The sequence below is a fragment of the Microtus ochrogaster genome, chromosome 15, assembly GCF_000317375.1.
Source record: "Microtus ochrogaster isolate Prairie Vole_2 chromosome 15, MicOch1.0, whole genome shotgun sequence".
Taxonomy (NCBI): domain Eukaryota; kingdom Metazoa; phylum Chordata; class Mammalia; order Rodentia; family Cricetidae; genus Microtus; species Microtus ochrogaster.
The window spans coordinates 32,823,488-32,845,540 of record NC_022017.1 but is presented as its reverse complement, the minus strand read 5'-3'; positions in this window follow the sequence as shown (position 1 = coordinate 32,845,540).

Below are 22,053 nucleotides of genomic sequence, written 5' to 3'. Positions count from 1 at the left end.
ATTTAGTCATATTTCCTTCCAGAAAGAGAAACAAGAGAATATGATTGATTAACTGTACTCTGTATCTTCACCCAACCACCCCCCTCCAATGACTGAGCTCAATAGATCACACTCATTAGAGACACACCATTGTCAGTTACCACTCATGCCCCATCACTTACTTCAACTCTTTCAACTTGCTCTGTCTTTGAGAGGAAGCTCTGTGGTGATATCATGGTGTCAGAAACAAGTCATTAGATCCTTCACAGGAACTCTGTGTTCTGGCACTTATCCTATGAACCTTGAATCTTTCGCTGTTATATCTTCAGGATGCTAAAAGGAATACTTTTGTCCTCTACTTCCTCTTATCTTCCTCCAGTGTGTTACTTTCATTGGTGACTCCTTATTCTTACTGAAGTTTTAGCTGCTGCCTGTCATAGCTTTTAGAAATTCTAATATACAACAATTGTTTGAATGGCACCAACACATAAGGAAAACAGAAGTTTACCTAGCATCATTAGTTACACTATGAAGTCTGCCTTTACACCTTCCACACTAACCATCAAAGATTTCTACATCACTAAATCCCATAGGGTGGAGCATAAAATTCTAAAATTAGGTGACTCTCAGAGAAGTGGTCCCTGGGTGGAAGACTATTACTCTTTCAATTTTACCAATACCCATTTTTTTTTCAGTTTGCAAGAAATCAACTTTTCCTGAAAATATTACTTCATATAAGGATCCTATTTAACCCAAATTATATTGTTTCAGAAAAATAGAAGACTATTTTCAGATTTTAGACTGTTTATTAACTGGAGTTTCTAGAGAAATAGAACCAATAGTTTGTGTGCATGTGTGTGTGTGTGTGTACGTATGTGTGCATGTGTGCATGTAAGTATGTGTATGTGTATAGAGACATTTATTTTAAGAAATTGGCTAGCCTTCTTCCTGTCCCTCTCTTGCATGTGCACATGTGTATCTGTCTATTTCTGTCTCTCTCTTTCTTTCTCTCTCTCTTCTTCTTTCCTTTAATAAATGTTTAACTTTAAAAAAAAGAAATTGGCTCATAAGATTAAAGAAAGGGGAAATTCTGCAGCATTTACAGCATGTAAAGGACCAAGAATGGCTAGACAGTGCTGCAATTCAAGCCCCAAAGACATCAGGCGAAGTCTATTTACACTTTAGGAAAATATGCTTTCAAAGTTCACTCACTTGTTAAGCACATTTAACACCCTTACAAAAAAATGTGATAATAATGTTTGAATATGTGTCTGCTTGTTTTTACACAGCCAAGGTATGTAGTGATATTTTATGATATAATTTAAATACAGATTGCCTGAAGATTGGACTGCAGAGATAAGTCCCTAGAGGCCAGGGAGCAGTGGCACACACCTTTAATGCCAGGACTCTGGAGACAAAGGCAGAAGGATGTCTGTTAGTTCAAAGCCACCCTGGGATACACAAGATTGAATCTGTCTAAAAGAGAAACAGAGCTCACACGAAGATCATCTCAGCATTTAGGATTACATGCTTTTAATCCCATCACTAGGAATGCAGAGACAGGAGTCTGGATGGAGAAAGGAATATAAGGAGGAAGGAGACAGGAGACAGTTGCAGTCTGAGGTTTGGTGGATAGAGATGCAGTCTGGAGATGCAATCTGCGAACAGGATCGCCCCTTCTGTCTGAGCATTAGTAGAGTTAAAAGAACACTCTAGTGAATGGCAGCTCTGTTTCTCTGATCCTCAGCATTAATCCCTTTTCTGACTGGGTTTTTATTAGTAGTACCAACTAGAATTTGTGTTACAAAAATGACAAAATACATCAAAAGTCATACCAGCAATGCCTTAGAATTTTAAAAACTATATTGGTCTTGTCCAATTGAAGTATGAGTGTTATCCATAAATTTTATGGTCAGATTTACCTAGCATAAATGTATGGCGGGTGACCAAATGCAGGCTCTGTGCTATGAGGCTGATTTCCCTATCTGAATTATATCCCTGCCTAGCCCACTCTTTCTATGGTAATAGCATTAACCTTTGAGTTTTCAGACTCATCCTGCTACTACTGGTATAGATGCCTCTGAACATAAACCTGTGCCCTAAAGGTGTGCCAGGGAGGCTTACTTTCCCTACTGGGATTAGAGGCCAGGGTGAGGAGGTGAATATCCAGGCACGCTACTTTCACTCATTATCTGTAAGACTAAGCTAAGGTTACAATTACCTCATTGGACTGCTGTTTACTGAACTGTAACTTAGAAACAGCATGCCTTTCCCACAGAGCTATTTTGATCAAAAACAGAGACTATCTTTTGAGACAGTCTAAAAAAAGTCTATAATGAGGTTTCCAAATTAATTATTTTAAATAGCTTTTCCCTGTTGAATTGCATTTTAAAACTTGTTTGAGATACTGAACATTGAGTTTCTTAGATAGAAAGTTAATGCCTTATTCCTTTGCACATCTCTAACATTCAAAGTAATGCCATGTTGTCAATATTTATCCGTTGCACTTAATTCTACAAGAACTTAAGTCTAACCTATGGGTTAGCCTCTTGATTCATTTAAAATGTTTGTCAAATGCACACTGTGTCATTTGATAGATTTTCTGAGACTTCTAAAGGAAGGCCATGAGATGTTCCTATATTATTTTTTGCATTAGCCCTTCAATGGCCTAATACTTAAATCCATTTGCCTGCAACTGGGATGCTTGATTAATAATAATCTCTGGCTTTATTGTTTTTAGCATCAGCACTAAATCCAGGCACCAGTGATTGCCTGCATCAAAGGCAAGTTCTCCAGTTTTGACACAGAAACCTATTCCCATTTTTTCCAAAGATGCTTCTGTGAATCTTTAATGTCATACAGTTTTGCCATCCTGGGTCCTGCTCTCAACTCTCTTAGATAAGAGCTTGAATGTGTATACTGATAGAAACAGTTTGATATTTTATATGGGAGCTGTGATACTACCACCTTAAATCTGTTACTATAACGCCTTCTTTGTGATAATGGTAAAATATACCAATAAAAATTTGGTGTTTTTATGTTTTCATTTTTCTATTGACTAAGCCATAGCCTTGTGTGTAGCAGGCTATTTGTATGGACTTGACATGTAGTATTTTGTTTAATCACCATAATAATTCCAAATGAAAATAGAGAGACACACTATGATTGTCGTCATAACTACCAACACCAACACTGTATTAAGTGCAGAACTGAGAAAGAAATTTAAATACTCCTAGTATTATAAGCCATCTGCATGACTGAGAGAAATTCAAAACTAGAAATGTCTACACAGAACATATGTTTTGGGATGTGATTTGGGCATGACTTAGAGATAGCTGCTCATAAGCTCTGTCTCGGGTGCTCTATTATTTATTATTATATTATTATTTGAAAGAAATCTCACTGAGGATAGGGAACCCGTAATGAGCCTATCCTATACCAATACTGACGAATATCTTGCATATCACCATAGAACCTTCACCTGGTGATGGATGGAGATAGAGACAGAGACCCACACTGGAGCACTGGACTGAGCTCTCAAGGTCCCAATGAGGAGCAGAAGGAGGGAGAACCTGAGCAAAGAAGTCGGGACCACGAGGGGTGCACCCACCCACTGAGACAGTGGATCTGATCTACTGGGAGCTCACCAAGGCCAGCTGGACTGTGACTGAAAAAGCACGGGATAAAACCGGACTCTCTGAACATGGCGAACAATGAGGGCTGATGAGAAGCCAAGGACAATGGCAAGGGGTTTTGATCCTACTTAATTTTCTGGCTTTGTGGGCGCCTAGCCAGTTTGGATGTTCACCTTCCAAGATATGGACGGAGGGGGGAGGACCTAAGACTTACCACAGGGCAGGGCACCCTGACTGCTCTTTGGACTGGAGAGGGAGGGGGAGAAGGGTGGGAGGAGGGAGAGAAGAGTGGGAGGAGGGGGAGGGAAATGGGAGGCTGGGAGGAGGCAGAAACTTGTTTTTTTTTCTTTTCTCAATAAAAAAAAACTGAAGAAAAAAAAATAAATCTCACTTCAGCTATTACTTGGATTTATAGACTTGTCAAATCAAAAGCACTGGAATTGGCATTACTCAGATTATTAGCCTTTTCCATTGCTCCTGTAGTCACTTTCCATGTTCCCAGAAGTGCTTGCCTTTTTCTATTGGAAAGGTGGGTCAGGGGCTAAGCAAATTCTAAGAAAAAATTTTCTAGTGGGCTATTATGTAAAAAATGGAAAGAACAAAAGATTCACTTTCCCTGATTTTTCTGAAGAAATCAGTAGGAGGGAAAAAATAACATTACAGTATTAGTCTCAGAGATGGCAAATATCAGAAAAATTACAAACAATAATGTTAAGATATACCCTTTCGTGGGGAAGATTCATGCCACAGGGAATGTGTGGAGGTCGGAAGACAACGTGGAGGATTTTATTCTCTCCATTCAATATGTGGATCTGAGGATCAAACTCAGCTCACCAGGCCATTTCTCCAGCCCTGGACTTTCTGTATACTCTGTAGGTCATGGGAGTTTTGCTACTGTATCCTCTCTTAAAATTTGAAACTGTCCCTGTCCTGAGATGCTCCATTCAATTTAGACACTTAGGGTACAAGCAAAATAAAGGAAAGAAGTAATGGATAAAAATACTAACCATTGGTAGTCCGAAGGAAAAGGAAAGGGCTTGAATCAATCAAATGGCCTCTTGGCCAGCAAAATATTTGTATCAGCACATGAAGCTTTTATTCCTGATCCAATACTCATAAATTTGTAATCCACAATTTAAAAAAAAGTGTATTTGATTTGAATTGGTAAGGAATTTTTTTTGCCAAGCACAGCAGTCTGTAGAGAGTCCTAGATAAATTCATAGTTAGGAGGCTTGGATTTCATAAATTCCCATGTAATTTCTAAGTCATTTTTAATATAATAATACTATTATTTTACATCTTTATTCACCTAAATCCTAAACAAAAGTGCTATTTCCCAGTGCCAACCACATGTCTGATTAGTGACATGTCTTCCACAGTGTTTCTGAGCTCCCGCTGTGAAATTAATACATAACGTATGTGTGAGCATAGGAAAGCATTTTGGAGTACTATGAAGATGGGATTGGCAAGCTTTCTCTGCAAAGAAACATATCAGCTTAAACTGTTGCTACTTCAATTTTCTATTTTTCTGTTGACAATATAGAGAGCATATACACAGAGATGAATGCAAAATGAGGAGGTGTACAATGTAAAAGGCAGGGCGGGAAACACAATTTGTGGACACCCACTGTGTGGCGTCAGCATGGGAGGGAATTAGAACATCTGCTCAACAAGCTCATTCTTTTATGAATATTCTTCCTTCTGTCACTGATTCCAACCTTGCCTCCGCCTTCACCGGATGCTCATAGACTACTCAGTTGCTCTGCAATCTAGAAGTTACGTTTCACAGTGTCCAAATATAAAGCATGAATTTGTGAGTCAAAGGTCAGGGTGTCATTTAGCATTTCTGTCAAAATCTGAACCTGCTTATTATTTAACTCTAGAATTACCCATACCTCACTCAAGTGTGTTGTACGCATTTCCTACCATGAACTGCCTTCATTTCTTCTGTATTCATTTCAAGCTGTTTGTTTTCAACTTGACAATGAGAGAAAAAAAGACAACAAAATTTCATCATGTCTGGAAAACACCCAGTCTTGTAATAATTTTGTAATTTGTTTTCTTTGTTTCAGATGTGTATCTATAGCAAAGAGGTTCTGGGTGCCTGAAATGGATTGAAAGTAGATTTTTATTTGTTTAAAATTACTACACCAGCCTTCCTTGACATTTGCTGTTAATTATTCACTGGGAAATGCAGAAATGTGTCAACACGATGTTTGTCATTGGTTATTTTAGAGGCTCAAGTTGACAGATCTTGGCAGAATCTTTGAGAGATGCCATGGCTGCCTTCAACCTCCTTATTTATTTTGTATTCTCATGTGTGTAAAATAAAATAAAGCCTTCTGATGAAGAGATACTTAATGGCAAAGACAACTATTTTCTATGGGCTTAGCAGTAGCACAACCCCGATTGAGAAGAAAAATGAACATAAATCGTGCCTTGCCCTGCAAGATCCACAAAGAAGTGAGATAGAGAGTGTGAGACAAATGCAGTTCACTCATGGGTGGGAGGCATGGTAAAAAGAACCAGATCCTAATGACCCCAAAGATTGCCACAAGGAGAACCCCCAGTTTCTCTGTCTACCCTCCAAGGGCCACATTAAGCCACAAACCTTAAAATAAAAGTCTAAAAGTACAAGTAATGAACTCTGCTTTGGCGTAACCCATGTCCTGATGTGGATACCTCACTGTATCAGATGTAATTCCTATCAAGCTTCTATTTCCCGGGAATCTGTTGGGATGATGCTATGCAGTTCCAAAAGACCCTCATGGAAAAGATGCCTACACTGACTGACAAAGTCAGTTATGTAAACTCACTTAAGCTCACAGAATCACTCTCATCATTTCTCCATTTTTAATTACAAAATGAACATTTAAATCATGCAGTCCATTGCTACAGCTACCTGTAGCTAATTTGGTGCTAATTAGCTGCCTGTAGCTAATACTATATGGCAAGTACCAGTACTACATAGCAAGATCCAATCTCAAAGGAAATACAAACACAAAGATGACAAATCCAAAGTCCTTATCACTTGTCAAAATTCTCATTTTTCTATGTTAAATAGAGTATTGTATTAATTCTTTGAGAATTCCCTGCAATGCTTTTTGATCCTACTCATCCCCAGGCCCTCCCACCAACTCCTCCCAAATCCCCTTCCACCTTACTAGGTCCTCAACTTTCTATCTTTTTCTGTTTTATATAACCAAATATGTATAATAATGCCAATACTCTTGAAGGTATAAAACCAGCCACTGCACTGTGGTTGACCTACCAGGAAGCACAATCTTAAAGAAAAGTGCCCCTCCCCTAGAAGCCATCAAATGCACACAGCTCCACAGTTTGGGGTGGTACCGTATAAATCACTTCTTCCTTCATACAATTGTATTTGTTGGCTTGATTTTGTGTGCGTCTTGTGCAGTCACCAATAAGTACCTTGAGTTCATGAGATCTGGGGTTCCATCTTGTCTAGAAGGCACTGTTTCATTTGGCTAATCTTAACGGTTAACTCTTACAATCTTTCTGCCTCCTCTTCTGCAATTATTTTTGAGCCTTGAGGGTATGATATGGATGTCTATTTTATGGCTGAGCACTCCACCGACAGTAGTACTTTATACACTCACTGGTTGTGAATTTCTGGCTTACCTACCATCTACTGCACAAAGCTTCTTTGATGAAGTCTGAGAGCTACAATAATCTATGTATATAAGAAGAATTGAGAGGACAACTTATACTACATCTAATTGTCAGAATAATAGTGATAGATACACAGCTAGGATCTGTGAGGTCTCAAACTCTAGATTCTTCACCAGATTTATAGTACCAGACATGCATTTCCTCCTGTAGAGCAGGCCTGGCATTCAATCAGATGGTGATTGGTTACCACCCAATAACATCCAAGCCACTGTTGCATCTATGGGTGTATCCAGGAATACTGGCCATTGTTGTAGTTTACAGGTTCAAAAGTAGGGCAAAACTATTGGTGATTTTCCCCCTGCAGTCTGTAGAGCACTTTCCAGTACCATACGAGCTGGTGAGCTGTGAGGAATTTTCCTAGTCGGTACCAACTTGATTCTGTCCTGTCCTGTGATGAAAGTGTGTGGTGTCTCCAGCAACAGAGCTTTACCATGCAGTTCTGGTATTTCTCAAATTCTTAGTTTGCTGTTTTCTCCAAATTGACCTAAAGATTTTCTTTCCTTATTCTCTTTTCCTAAGCACACTGGTCTCCACACCATTTCTGGAAGTGCCACTCATAGTTTATCCCCCAAAATATTTTTCTGGCTTCTCCTTCTGCCTGAGTTCTCTTTTCTCTTATACCAATATAGTTTCCTCCATTTCCTCAGTGAGAGTCAGTTCCATTGTCACCCAGTCAAGGACCTTCCCAACCCACTCCATTTAAATGGCTCCACCTCCATACCTTGTAGTCCTCAGCAACCCTACCCCCTGTCAATACAAAACTCCAACGCATCAGCATCATTCAAACAGTGGAGGGGAGAAGATATGAATTGCAGCCTTCTTATGGTGAGTTGGTTAAGGTCCAGAGGAAGGCTGGAGTAATTGTCCCAGATCCTCACTTATCATGATGAGACAATTAACTTTTATCATGATTTCCCTAAAAATTTATTGAAGACTACTGAGAAAGCACAGCATAATGTAATTCACATATTTGACAAGCTTTTCTAGTAAGTGATGGAAAATGGATCAGAGGGTAAAACAATGAAAGTAAAGCCACTGTGCTAAATTCTGAGAAGACTAGGGACTTTAAGCATGCCTATACTCACTTGATGCTGCATCCTCTCAAGGGATGAAATGCTGAACCATTTCAAGTTAAACAACTACAGGCAATAAGTAATTAATCAAATACATTAGCAAGAAATAATTTGACTAAAACTTCATCCTAGACAAATTTTAACAGATTTTTAGTAAATGCTTTCTTAAGGGTCCCTGGAAAAGTTTATAGGTGACATATCCTACATGGTTAATGCCAGAATTCAGTCTCGTGTTCAAGGCTACAAAAAATTGCATAATAATTCATCTAGAGGTAATATAACACAGAGAAAAGAGACAGAAAGAATGTTTTTAAGAGACATTCCATTTCCAAGACAGCATGCCACAAGTCATCAAAGCAAAGTTAATACTTGCTTGAGATTTCTGTGAGCCACAGAAAAGTGAAAGGGTAAAACAAAGAAGATACAAAGGAGTTTGTTTCTGCAAAAGTAGTTCAAGAAGCAAAAAGGAAATCTGATTAAACCAGTATTCTTATGATTTTAGCTACAAGGACTTTGACTTGACCCAAGACGGGGTGTTGGAGAGAATGAAACAGAATAAATTTTAAGTTCTTTCTATTTTTATATTGTGATTTTGTGCTTGGGTGAAGGGATAAAATACTCTTTTATGAAGCATGAAGATCTGTTGGAGTTCTTCAGAGCTTCAGGCAGAACATGGTGTAACACATGAGGTCGGTATGGGTGCTATTAGTTTTTTATTAGAGGCAGGGACTAAGGAACTCAGAACCCATGTCCATGGTCACTGTTCTGCTTTGTCTTTCATTAAAACGTCTTTGTACTTTTATACATAGACTCATTCAGTGTGATCACTGAGGAACAAAGAGAAGTGCAGAGGTGAGTATCTGGGAAGAGAAGTGTATTTGTTAGGAGGAACCTTCTTCCAAATGGAGTGTTAGCTTCTCCCCCTCTCTGTGATTTTCAGAAAGTTGGGTAATCTGTAAAGAACGTGGCAGATGATATTAAATTACAAGGTTTATAGATTGCAATTAATTATATTTAAGACAAACCTAGGGCTTTCATTTTGTGGATTTCTCCATGATATAACTCATTCACTTGGATGTTCAACCAGTATTGCTAGAGGCCTTCTCTCGCTCTGTTAAAGCCAAGTAGGAAAGGTCGTTTAAGTAACAAAAATGTGTGTCACTGAATGCTGGAGGTTAAAAAGTCCAAGATCAAGGGACTAGCAGACTTGTGGTCTGCTTAGCTCTTTTCCTTTGCCTTTGTAGGTGGAAATCTCACTGTGTGCTCATGTAGACTTTTTCTGGTTTATAGTCTTAGAATCAGAGAAAGTGGGGTAGAGTGGGAAGAGGAGAGAGAAAAGGGGGTGTTGTATGTCCTGTTGATTTTATGGTGCTTGTAATAAATCTCAGATCCTCAAACACATAGAAAACTGCTTCCCTGATGAGCTATATCCTCAACCCTTTCCTTTATTAAAAAAAGGGGCATCGATCCTATCATTGGATTCTCTCCTTTATGACCTAATAGATAAAGTGGTTGCTGGTGTTAAGTTTCTTGGGGAAACTGTATGCAAATCAATCACAGGTGGGATTATTAAAATTAAGATTATAAGGCATGAGCATTTTTTGTGATACACTCTAAACTGGATCATAGAACTGCGGGAAAGGTGAGGAAAGTGGAGGAAAAAGGACACAGGGACATTGAAATTATTATCTGCAGCTAAGCAAGAGTCTTCCGTGCGAATCCTGAAAATTGGCTAGTAAACAAGACAAGGTTTTTGATGAAACTGCATCGAGGAACACCCGCATTGAGATTCCACCTGCAGAAAAACTTAGAAAAGAGAGAATCTGAGGGAACATAGAGAAAAGACCTAGTAGGTAGTCTACTTAAGTTTTATAATAGCTAAATTTCTGATGTGGAAAGATGATATATAAGCTGAACCCTACAAATGAATCTGTATGACCCATAGAAAAGCAGACTAAATTTTTCTTGGTCTTTTGACAAGGTCATGATGTCTTTCAGAAAGTTACAGGGCTGTATGTGTCTCTGAGACTTGAGTGTGAATACTGATACAGATTTTTCACTATCTACCTCAGGGTTAACATGTAAACAATAACGTATTTTCTAAAATACACTTATTATCAATAATAAAATTAAAGGATAAATAAATTAGTAGAATAAAAGTTTAATAATTAGTATTTACTGTGTCCTTTCTTAATACAGTATTTGAATGTGCCTCCTTATAATCATATGAGTTGGTAACATTTCTATCTCCAGGATTTGTTAAAACACACACACACACACACACACACACAAAAGCCTGTACTAATCTGTACAAATACTACCAACTCTTAGAAGTAAATTTTAAACAAATATATTCATATATTTGTATAATATTTAATTTTTTTAGAATTTATACAAGTGTATAAATAAATATGTACCTCCAACTCCCCCCATAATCCCCACTACATATGTTACTCCAAACCTCAAGTCTTTACATTTATTTTTCATAATTCACTTAATCTAGTTAGTGGTGTCATATGTGCACATATATAGGGCATCCATTGAAGCACAGGAAATGATCAGTGACTGCATCATCAACAAGTATGATTCTCTGTCCCACAGCAAGTATCCACAGCCAGTAGTTCATCAGGAAGGGATGGGGATGGAGATCATGTCTCCCATCCATGCTGGAATTTTGGCTGGCTTAGTCATGTGTAGGCCTTATATAGGTAACCACAGTTGCTGAGGGTTCAGGTTAATAGAGACCTGCTGTGTCGAGAAGACATCATTCCAATTTTTCCCTTCCTCTAACTCTTACATTCTTTCTGCCTCCTCTTCCGTTACGTTCCTGAGCGTCAGAGATGATAAAGTTAATATTGATGTCTCATTGAAAGATTAGCACCCAGCCCCCTATTCATAGAACTGCAAAAAAGAGCCAGTTGTCAGCTTTTGTTTGTGTTCACCAAGCTATATGGGACAACCAGCATCCACCATTCCTGTACTTAGCAATGAAGACAAAATAAAATAAAACTTGCTGCATAGCCTCAAAATCTCCAACTCTGTGGCTGTTTCTTACCTATGTGTTTATTTTGGTACAAACAGACTTTGCAAAGTAGTAGCCAAATTCTTTGTGCACAAATTTACGGAACTCTACAGATTGCGCTGAATGTCATTGTTTCTTAAAGAGCTATGATCAACAGGACTTTTACTCATGACGCAGATACTAAAGAAGGAGAGTTTGCTACTCGGTCCAAAAGAGGCCATGCATATAGATGAGAGATTTTCAAATTTTTAAAATTAATTTCAACTTTATTTTTAACTATTTCATGCGGGTAAGTGGTGGTTGCCGTATGAAGCATAACAGTATCCAAACTTGAGTCTCTTGCCTTTCGAAACACATAAGGGGGAAGAAGCAGTAGAAACGTCAGATGCAGAAAACTGAGGCAGTTACCAAATAAATTGCTCCCAGGGAATCCCTTCCTTGTGCTTATCACTGTCCCTTTCAGGGCTGTTGCAAATGGAGTGTGAAGCTATGAGAGCCTTGAGAACAATCGAGATTTTTTTTTTCTTGTTCGTGGTAAGCACTTTCTATAAGAAATTAATCTGAGAAGGGATCTGCCTTGAAATCATTGTCTTCTATTTTCTCCTTACTCTCTTTCCACCACCAAGAATTCAGCTGAGATGATATGCTTTCTTATTTGCTCTCATTTTAGCCTTAGAAAGAAGCATAAAGCAAGCATAGCTAAGCTAGAAGATTGGAATTCAGATCATTTATTTGGCATGATCAAAAAATTTTAAAAAGCTTTATTACCTATAAAATGGGTAACAGACACTTTTATAAAGTCAAAGGTGTTTCCTAATAAGGTATCTGTAAGGACTTAAAAGTACAAGTTAGTGCTTGTCCAATACTAAAATGGAATACGTAGAAAATACTTGGATGAAATGTCAATCTGCAGATACTAAACTTGGTGCTGAACTGGAAAAACCATCAGTCCCAACATTTAAAGTGGAAATAAAGATCTTCATAGACATAACATTTTTTTCAGCATTCTCAATTCTCATTTTTCAAAAGAGCATCCCTTGGCCAGGTATCTGATGTTGAGCTCAAATGTCAGGATTTTGCACATGTAGAAAGGTCATATGAAGTCAATGAAACCTGTCACTGGTACAGGGGCTCTCTGAAAATTACACAGAGTGGTCTCATCAAGTGAACCACTGAAGATGAAAATGTCAATTTTAGCAGATGACAGCTTCTATTTTGATGAGAGCAGCAAGAGGTGTGAATTTCATACCTCTTGAATTAAAGATTGAATTAGATTAATTTAAAGGTTCTTTTTTATTTTAAGTTCACCACAAAGTCTATTAAAAATAGAAACATCTTTGCTTCATGAAGAAAAGAGTGAAAGAATTTTATCATTTTGTTTTACTTTATTAAAAAAATCTCACTATATTATCAGTGCAAGTTCTGCAGATTGACATGTTTATGGCGTATAGTCCTTGTTTTTAGAGAGTTCCTAAAGCAGTGGTTCTCAACCTTCCTAATACTGTGACCCTTTCATACAGTTCCTCATATTGTAGTGACTCCCCAACCATAAATTTATTTTTGCTGCTACTTTAAAACTGTAATTTTTCTGCCATTATGAGTCATAATGTAAATATCTGATATGCAAGGTATCAGATGTGTGACCCAAAGGGGTCACGACCCAGAAGTCAAGAACCACTGTGCTAGAATAAAATAGAGAATCAGCTAAGAAAATGACCATGGCATGATGAGTGCAGGAAAGGTGGAAACTCTTCAGACGGAGTCAGAGTTGCGGACAAGTGAGGAAAGATGTACTTTCTTAGCAAGTATTACTAGCCTCACGTCTAATCAGAATATGGGTGGTTAGTTCCATAACCTTCTCGTCACTTTGGCAGTAATTGGCATTTCTTGCCATTTCACCACTGAAATAGCTGTCAGTGTTCACAGCTGGCTGAGACTTTCTTTTACTTTACTCCCCTGGTAATTTGCATAGCTTTCTAGTAGTTGGAAAGCTAGCCAGTAGAATTGCACCTTCTACGTCAGTACCAGATCATGGTCTTTGACTCAAGATGTAATATTTTCAGCAATTGGTCTAGCCATCAATTTCTGGAGGGTAGCGAAGAACAATGGACCTAGCCTCCAATGTTTGGGGGTCTGTGGGACCCCACTGATGAACAATTTGAAGAGAGATAACCTGCACCTGGTATTAAGTTTTCTATTTGATAGCCTCTGGTACCTGGGAAAGGCTTTCCAGCCCCAGTTATATTGAAAATGAACCACAAGTGCCTTGTCCTATAACATGCAGGCAACTGGGAAAAATACATTTTTTTCTTTTCAGAAGTTTCATCACTTATAGGATAAAGGCAGTCATAATGATGTCAAAGCCAATATCTTTGATTTGAATTCTAAACCATGTTCTTCTGACTTGCAGTTCACTGGGTTACTGTTTTCACACATAATATAATACAGCCTAGAATGTGAATGTGTTCATAAACCTTATCATTCAAATATGATAAATGCTACAATAGGGAGAATTGTTGTTGATTGAGAAGATCACATTGATACAACTGTATTCTGTCTTAAAATTTTCTCAAACTTTAAGAAGTCATTTACACAGGTGTATTGTACTCATACTTTTATACAGTGTGTTTATTACTTAATATTTTAGTAATATAGATAATTAGAAAGCTTTTCTTTTTAATTTGTCTGTATATTAGTATCCAGAAAATAAAAATTCACTCAACTTTTTTTAGAGACTTTGGAATTGATGCTATGGGTACTTTGATTAGCATTGAGTGCTTAGCCCTGAAATTATTTGTATACTAGTAACACTCTAGAGATGACACTGTGGGTTCATACATTACCATTGAGTGTCAGCCCTGAAATCACATACATGAAAGCAACACTAAATGGACTGTTCAGGTTCCAGCTATATATTTTGTATTTATATATTTGTAGGGGTGTGTGTGTGTGTGCAAAAATAACAAAGAGAGAAAACAGGTCATGGTTACTAGAGGGAAAAAAGACTATACAGTATATATTGGAGAGAGGAAAAATAAAGAAAAGGACATAACTATATTTTAATCTAAATATACTTTATTTAAAATGGTTTAAAAATAGAAAAAGAGATCAATTAAATGAATGTTGTCTTGTCTGAGCTCAGATAGCTAATGTGAGGGAAAGTCCTTGCAAAGAATTATACTTCTGACTTTTTTGCAAGGCTGAGAGACATGACATCTTCAATGTGGAGAGGTTTGGATAATGCATATCCAAAGTCAAACTATCTGGGCACATCTTTAGTCACTCTACTAGCCATTTATTTTCTTCTTTTTTACCTTTTGTAAAATGTTTACGAGCATTAGGTAAATCCTTTGGAATGTGAGTCCAGACACCTAGTTTCCAACTGTCCAAAAAGGCTAGAAATTCCGTGAGATACCACATAGGATCTGTAGTACAGGTTTCCCCACATTCCTGTAACCCATCTACTTAAAAGTCTTCAAGGATGTATATGAAAGGTGTCTTAATTTATTAATTTCTTTGTTCCGTTAGTATCATTTTTTTTATCAAACTGTTACCACTTAAGAAGGAATTTGGGGTAACACAAATCTTTATTCTGGAGCCATGGCTACTTATCTTTGGTGCCAGAAAACTATCTTATATTCACTTTGTTGGAAGAAGGCCATTTGTTGGTTCCCAGCTGCTTAGCTCCAAAATAATCACACAGAAACTGTATTAATTTAATCACCGATTGGCCCACTAGCTCTAGTTTCTTATTGGCTAGCTCTTACATATTAATTTAATCCATTTCTATTAATCTGTGTATCACCGCATGGCTGTGGCTTACTGGATAAAGTTCCATCCTTCTGTCTCCAGTGGGGCTACATGGCTTCTCCCTGACTCCACCTCCTTTCTCCCAGCATTCAGTTTAGTTTTTCCTGCCTAGGTCTGTTCCCCTATAGCTCTGCTATAGGCCCAAAGCAGTTCCTTTATTTCACAGTATACAGAGGGAAATCCTACATCACCACTTTGAAGTTAGAGTTGTGGTTTTATGTTGACACTAGCAAGTTCAACATAAACTTGACTGGAAATGAAGCTTTCTCTGTGATTTTCTTTCTTTCTTCCTTCCTTCCTTTCTTTCTTTCTTTCTTTCTCTCTTTCTTTTTTTCTTTCTTTCTTCTTTCTTTATTTGTATGATGCATGCTATAGCATCTGACAGTCTAGCACCAACCATCTCAGGGTCAGTGACAGAGTCAGGCTAGCTGGTACCAGACCTTAAGGCAAATGAAGTTACAATGTTGTCTAAGGCAGCATGTACTCTGTGGAAGAAATCATCGTGGAAAGAGATCACAAACATTTCTTGAAGGGGGAAGAAAAAGACTGTCTGTGTTGAAGAGGACAGGTAGACTATACTATACTATAGATGGAATGAGTAGGCAAATTTAGCTCAGACAGGCTCCATTAAACATCTAAATGCTTGGAATGCCATCTCTATTTATATTTCTCTATCCTGTGCTTTGCAACTTAATGGTAATCTGCAAGTCCCTCACAGTCCAAATGAAGACAGAAAATAAGTCAATACATGCCAGTTAGGGGAAGACTACAAATCTTCAAAACTATCTTCAATCAAATCCCCACAGGCTATGGTGTTGAGTTAAGATAGAGAATGGTTTTGTGTCTAGAGTCTCCTTCCATTCGGAAGCTAAGCATCTTGTATGAAATATGAAGTCTGATTTCTTTTTTTGTTTTTGTTCACTGGTCAACCAGGCAATAATACAGGGGAAGGATGCATCTTTTGCCTCTTGTTCTCCTCAGTCCCAGTGTTGTTTAGATTCTAGTCCACTATGAATGGCCACATGTAGGAATCATTGCATATCTGGCATGTGACTGTGCCAACATATGTATACATACTTCTCACTTATCTGGAAATGGAACTAATTCAGGCTTGGTTTTAAATGATCATACACAACACACACACACACACACACACACACACACACACACACACAGTTTAAAAAATGGTGAGGTTGAGGTTCAAATCTGTCTCAAAGATTGGCTGCCAAGCTTGGTAATCATAAGATATACATAAGTCATTATTTTGCATAAGGTACATGTTTTAAGCAGCTTGCAAGTAGTTTTATTGTGTGTTTGGCCAAGACTTTGGCTATAGTCAGCAATCTGTTTCCCTACTTCCATCTTCTTAATAACTCTCTTTCTCCAGAAACGTCATTCTTGATTTTGTGAAATAAATTCAATTCCCATTAAAAGGTAAGGGACTCTGAACATGCCATCTCAGGAGTTCAAATGAACAAAGAAAAAAATGTTTTGAAAATTCCAAATATTTATGCTGAATTTTTCTTTCATCTTCTTTGGACAAAATGAACTTCAAAATGTCTCTTAACCACATTCTACAAACAGTTCATCTCAAACCAGACATCTGAGGAGGCACCATTTTGATAAAATTAATACGGACAACATCTCTAGGTTAGAAAGAACAAAATGCCTCTGTCCAAATTTCACAATTTCCCAAATATATTTAGGAGTATTTTATTATTCTGGGTAAAAAAATGAAATAAAATAAAATGTTGTCATCTCAGCATCCCTGATGACAATTGTGGTGTGTGGGCATTCCAGTGTTCCATATGTCTGTGCTGAACTCAAACCCAGCTAAATTCAAAATACAGCAACTAAGAAATCTCTTCTTCCTGGTATTCTGTCTATGACAAAGCCCCAATTTTCATGCTGAATTTCACAACCAGGAAGTAATGTTGCATATCAAATATGATCATGGAGAAAGAACAGCTCCACACAGCATTGTCCAGGGCACCTGTAAGCTTCTTAACAGAGCCTGCTTAATTTGGCAATATCCCCCATTCAATTCCAAACACCAGTACTTGCACAAACCGCTGCATTTTTCTGCAATAATATGTCATCATTAACCATATGTCTTTCTTCTACCACTTTTTTTTCTTTCTTTAGCAATTCTCCACCATTAATTTTTAGTGCAGTTTCCAGAAGACAGTTGGCTCCCATCCAAACGTAATGAGGTTGAGATTCGTAAAGTTCGATAATTGTCAGGGGAAGAATATAAATGCAATAAAATGCAAGTTTCTTTTTGGCCATGCCTCTCAGTAATCATAGATGGACTAAGGCCGCCCTGTCTGGACACTCCATTTGAGTCGTGATTGTTGTAGTCATCAGGAAGTCTGAGCCCAATACCAGTTAACTAGAAATCACTTTTGATAGATGTCAAGAATATAGTAATAAAGATTAAGGAATTTTTTCCACAGAGTACATTATATCTTCAGTTTCATTATTTTAAATTGACAATAATTTGAATACCTAAATGTGATAAATATGATCCTAAAATCTTTGAAAATAAAATGTTAAAGAAATTAGGTATCTGTTTTGAAGTATGCCCCATTCTGCTGGGGAAGAGGAGTCTGAAGTGCTACAATTTTCGGTGGTATAGAAAATGTCCCGACAGGCTATGGGGGAACAATGGCTGCTTTCATTTTAAAGTAAGATCTACTCTGATCATTTTTGAAGCTTCAATTTAAAAAAAAAAATTTACTGTTTTTGAAAACAATAGTCTACAGCATCTCTAACCATTGACATATGGCAAAGGCAATGAAGAACAAAGATTTCACTTTTATTTAATTTGAATTAAGCTCATTTATTTATTTTTTAAACCTGATAGTTTATTATTGGAAATGGTTATTTATGTGAATGACTCTTGGCATGTGGGGATCTTCAGCAGATTGTAAGAAATCTAAAAATCGACCATAGCTCCTCGAATAATATGGCCACCGACCTGAGGAATGCTCAATGTATAGAATGCATGTTAGGTTGTAAGACTTAACACAGAGGAAATGCCCAGAATCTGTAATCTCTCTCAGAATGATTTTGTTCACCACAATTTAAAAATTACAGCATTTTAGATTTATTTTAATTATCTGAACACCAAGATCCAAGTTTATTTTATTATTTCACATTTAAGCATTATGGCTACTAGAAAAATCCCCATTACATATGGGGTTCCATTGGATTGATATCACAAAAGGACACCAGTAATAAAGACCAAGCCCCTGCTTCCTGTTGGTGTTCTATATTTCTGGCCAAAGCCATTACTCTGACTGTGTCATCAAATTTTCCTCACACCTTAAATCTCCCATTTATTAAATGTGTGAGGTCATGGCCAAAGAGACATGCACTAGCAGTGTTTAACCTATGCACCTGCCATGTGAATTAAATGCAAAAATACAATATAAACATATAACAGGTCTGTATTTTTACTTTTAAAATTATTTATTTTACTTTCGGGACCATAATATCTTTCCCCTTTCCTCTATCTCCCTCTAAACTCTCCTATATAATCCACTTTGCTCTCTTTCAAATTCATAAGACATTTAAAAAATTAATAGTTGTTACATCCATAAATGCATTCCTAATGCCTAATCATAAATGTAACCATCTTACTTTGTATAATGTTACTTGTATGTTTGTTTTCAGGACTGGACATTTCATATTGGATAAACAGTTGGTGTACTCTTCTCTAAATAAGAGTATTTCTCAATTCTAAGTACTCATTAGCTTCCTGCAGTTCTTTGTGTAGGGTTGAATTCTCCTGGTCTTTGCCCCATCCACTTTGGCATGTTTATTATTGCTGGATTTTTTTTTCAACTCTTGCTTAGGTGGCCATTTTGGTGAGCCATTCCGGGTAAGCTTCTGACATTAAAGAGACTTACAGCAAACTTCCTAATCCTTTGGTTCCTACAATCTACTCATGCCTTCTTCTGACATCCCCCCCCCCAGCTTTAGGTGTAGTAGTTGCTTTGCATATGTATCTACTGAGACTGAGCCCCATAATTCCCGCATGTTGATTGGTTGTTGTTTTCTGTGGTGGTCTCTGTCTTTTGCAAAGAGAAGTTTCCTTGATGTGGGGTGAGGACTACACCTATCTGTGAGTATAAGGACAAATATTTAGTATATAGTTATGCATTATGAAAGTACAGTAAGATTGTGGTTTAAAGGGGTCCATTGCCAAGATAGAGAGCAAAAGGAGGAATAGCTGGGTACAAGTGATCTGATCAGGAAAATGGGAAAAGGGGGACTATAGTTAGGGAGAGGGAGGGAGATAAGTTACAGAATAAATACGGAAGAAGGTAAAATAACAGTGTGCCTGAAAAAGTCATAAGGGATCATACTGTTAACTATTCTCCACCCCTAAAAGTATTATATATATATATGTGTGTGTGTGTGTGTGTGTGTGTGTGTGTGTGTGTAATATATGTACTTTATGTGTGTAAATATACATATAGAGTTTAAATAAAATACTCATAGAATTTAAACAAAGTTTTTTATCTAGGGTGAAAATGCCCTCTCCAAAAGCCAAAGACTGACTAACTAAGAAAATTCTTAACACCAGGCATGAGAAACCCTCTTGAGTTATTGAGGGATCCAAGAAACTATCAAAAATTTACAGACTATTACCATTGCCCTTGGTTGCCCTCTACAGGTAGAAGGTACGCCCATATTGCTGAAAACACCATGCACTGCAAACACAGGGTCAGAGGACATTGATCTGGAAATAACACAAGTGCCTCCTCCCTGGGGACCATATTTCATAGTACTAAAAAGTGTCATATAAATTTCCAAAGTAGGGAAGCAACAACAATCACACCCAACTAAGATGCCTATGAACCACAAAGACAAGCAACAAGGCATGATAACCCTAAGTGTGCAAGTAGCATGCATATCTTGGTGGTTATCACCGGCTTTGCAATTGGTCTTAGAACCCACTCAACAAGAGGGAAATCTGCCTGGTACTGGAAACCTAGGCAACTGTCCACGGCTAGTGATGCCATTGAAGAACTTACAACACCTCTCTTTTAATCATAAAGATACTGAAAGGTACACATATTCTACTGTGCTTAGGATTATTGTATTAGTGACAATATAAAAGCAATGGGTTGGTAATTTAATAAAATAGTTGAAAATTGCCTGACGAGATCAACTGCTGATATTCTTGTTAGGGAGAGGACTCATAAGAATGTCCATACATTATATGGTAAAGACATAGTCTTTTTTTAATTTTTTTGGAGGAGTTTGCCATTTTATTTATTTTTTTGAGTTTTTGCCATTTTGGGGTTTTTTTTTTTAGCATAATAAAGGGTTATTTATTTAGGGGTAGACTCACAGATCACGCTCCTCTGTACGAATGGGGAACAGGAAACAAATCACTCCTCCAAAAGAGAGTCCTGATGTGAGTTTTACATTGGTATATATAGTACAGCCAGGTGAGCATGTCTGAAGGCCAGAAGAGGGCGCCAGACCTCCCAACAGATGGTTGTGAGCCACCATGTGGTTGCTGGGAATTGAACTCAGGACCTTTGGAAGAGCAGGCAATGCTCTTAACCACTGAGCCATCTCTCCAGAATTATATACAATAATTATTACAATAAAAACAAATATCAGGTATAAAATAAAATTAAGAATAAACAATATCAAGCAAGAAACATGTGATAAATGTCTCAATAATTATCCTATCCTAAGGAGTTTAGGTCTTATATAATAAATAACTTGGCCAAGTCATGAGAGGAAAGTAACTACAACTATCTAGTCCTCAACCTCATTGAAGACCCAAGAAGGGAAATAATATTACCTGAATAAGCAGGAAGTGCAATCAAGCAACTTCCAAAACATACAACAAACGACAGAGACAACTGGCTATCTTGGCAATCACCCAAAGTCTCATTTGCAACATTGGAGCAGCCAACTTTGGCTAAGGCCTGGAGTAACTGACAGACCATTTTCAGAGGCGGGAAATTTTTCAAAAGGGACAGATATTCTTATGACTAATAGTCTTTGTCGGACTCTGCCGTCCTTAGTGGAATTGAAATTGCTAATCAACTCACCTGCTTAGAAAAGAACACGTGTACATGTCTGGGCGTTTTTTTATGGCTATTGCTCTGGCACTAGAACACTGGTAGAAGTGTCTATGCCCTAGAACATGAGGCAACACCTCCACCTAGCGGCTGCTTGGCCAAGTTCAAAACAGTTTTCTAGACATGAAGTGTGAACCCTGAGTGTGAACATCTTTGCTCATTTATCCTAGTTCTCCAATCACACAGCAATAATGAAGGCCTTTCTATCTGGGGACATATAACCTAAAGAAAGAGAATATTACAGGAAGATTTAAAAGTATAACAATACTATTGGAATCATTTTGAATTAAGACACCATGCATTTAGAAAATATCTTTGGTAAATCCAGGCAGTCTTCTAGGTAGAAGGAATTTTTGTGCCTGGCTTTTTAATTGGCAGAATGGAAAGTGTTAAGAGGAGACACAGAAACAACAACAACAATAAAAACCCAATAAACAAACAAACCAGCTTTGCCTTTGCTTGGAGGACCTGAAATCTTATTTTGTTTCTAGTTGATGTCCCTATTCTGTTTAATATGTATTATTAACTAGAACTGATATCTGTAAACAGAGAAATAAATAACCAGCACCAGCATCAGTTACAAACAAACCAACGTGGTGTGCAGATGTTGGGTCAGCAAGGAAAATCACAGAGAAGTGCAGGTATTGGTTCTGTTTAAGTTCTTTGGGGTGGGGGGAGAAACTTGCTAGGAAGTTTCTGTTCAGCCTGGAAATTGTGGGGCATCCAGC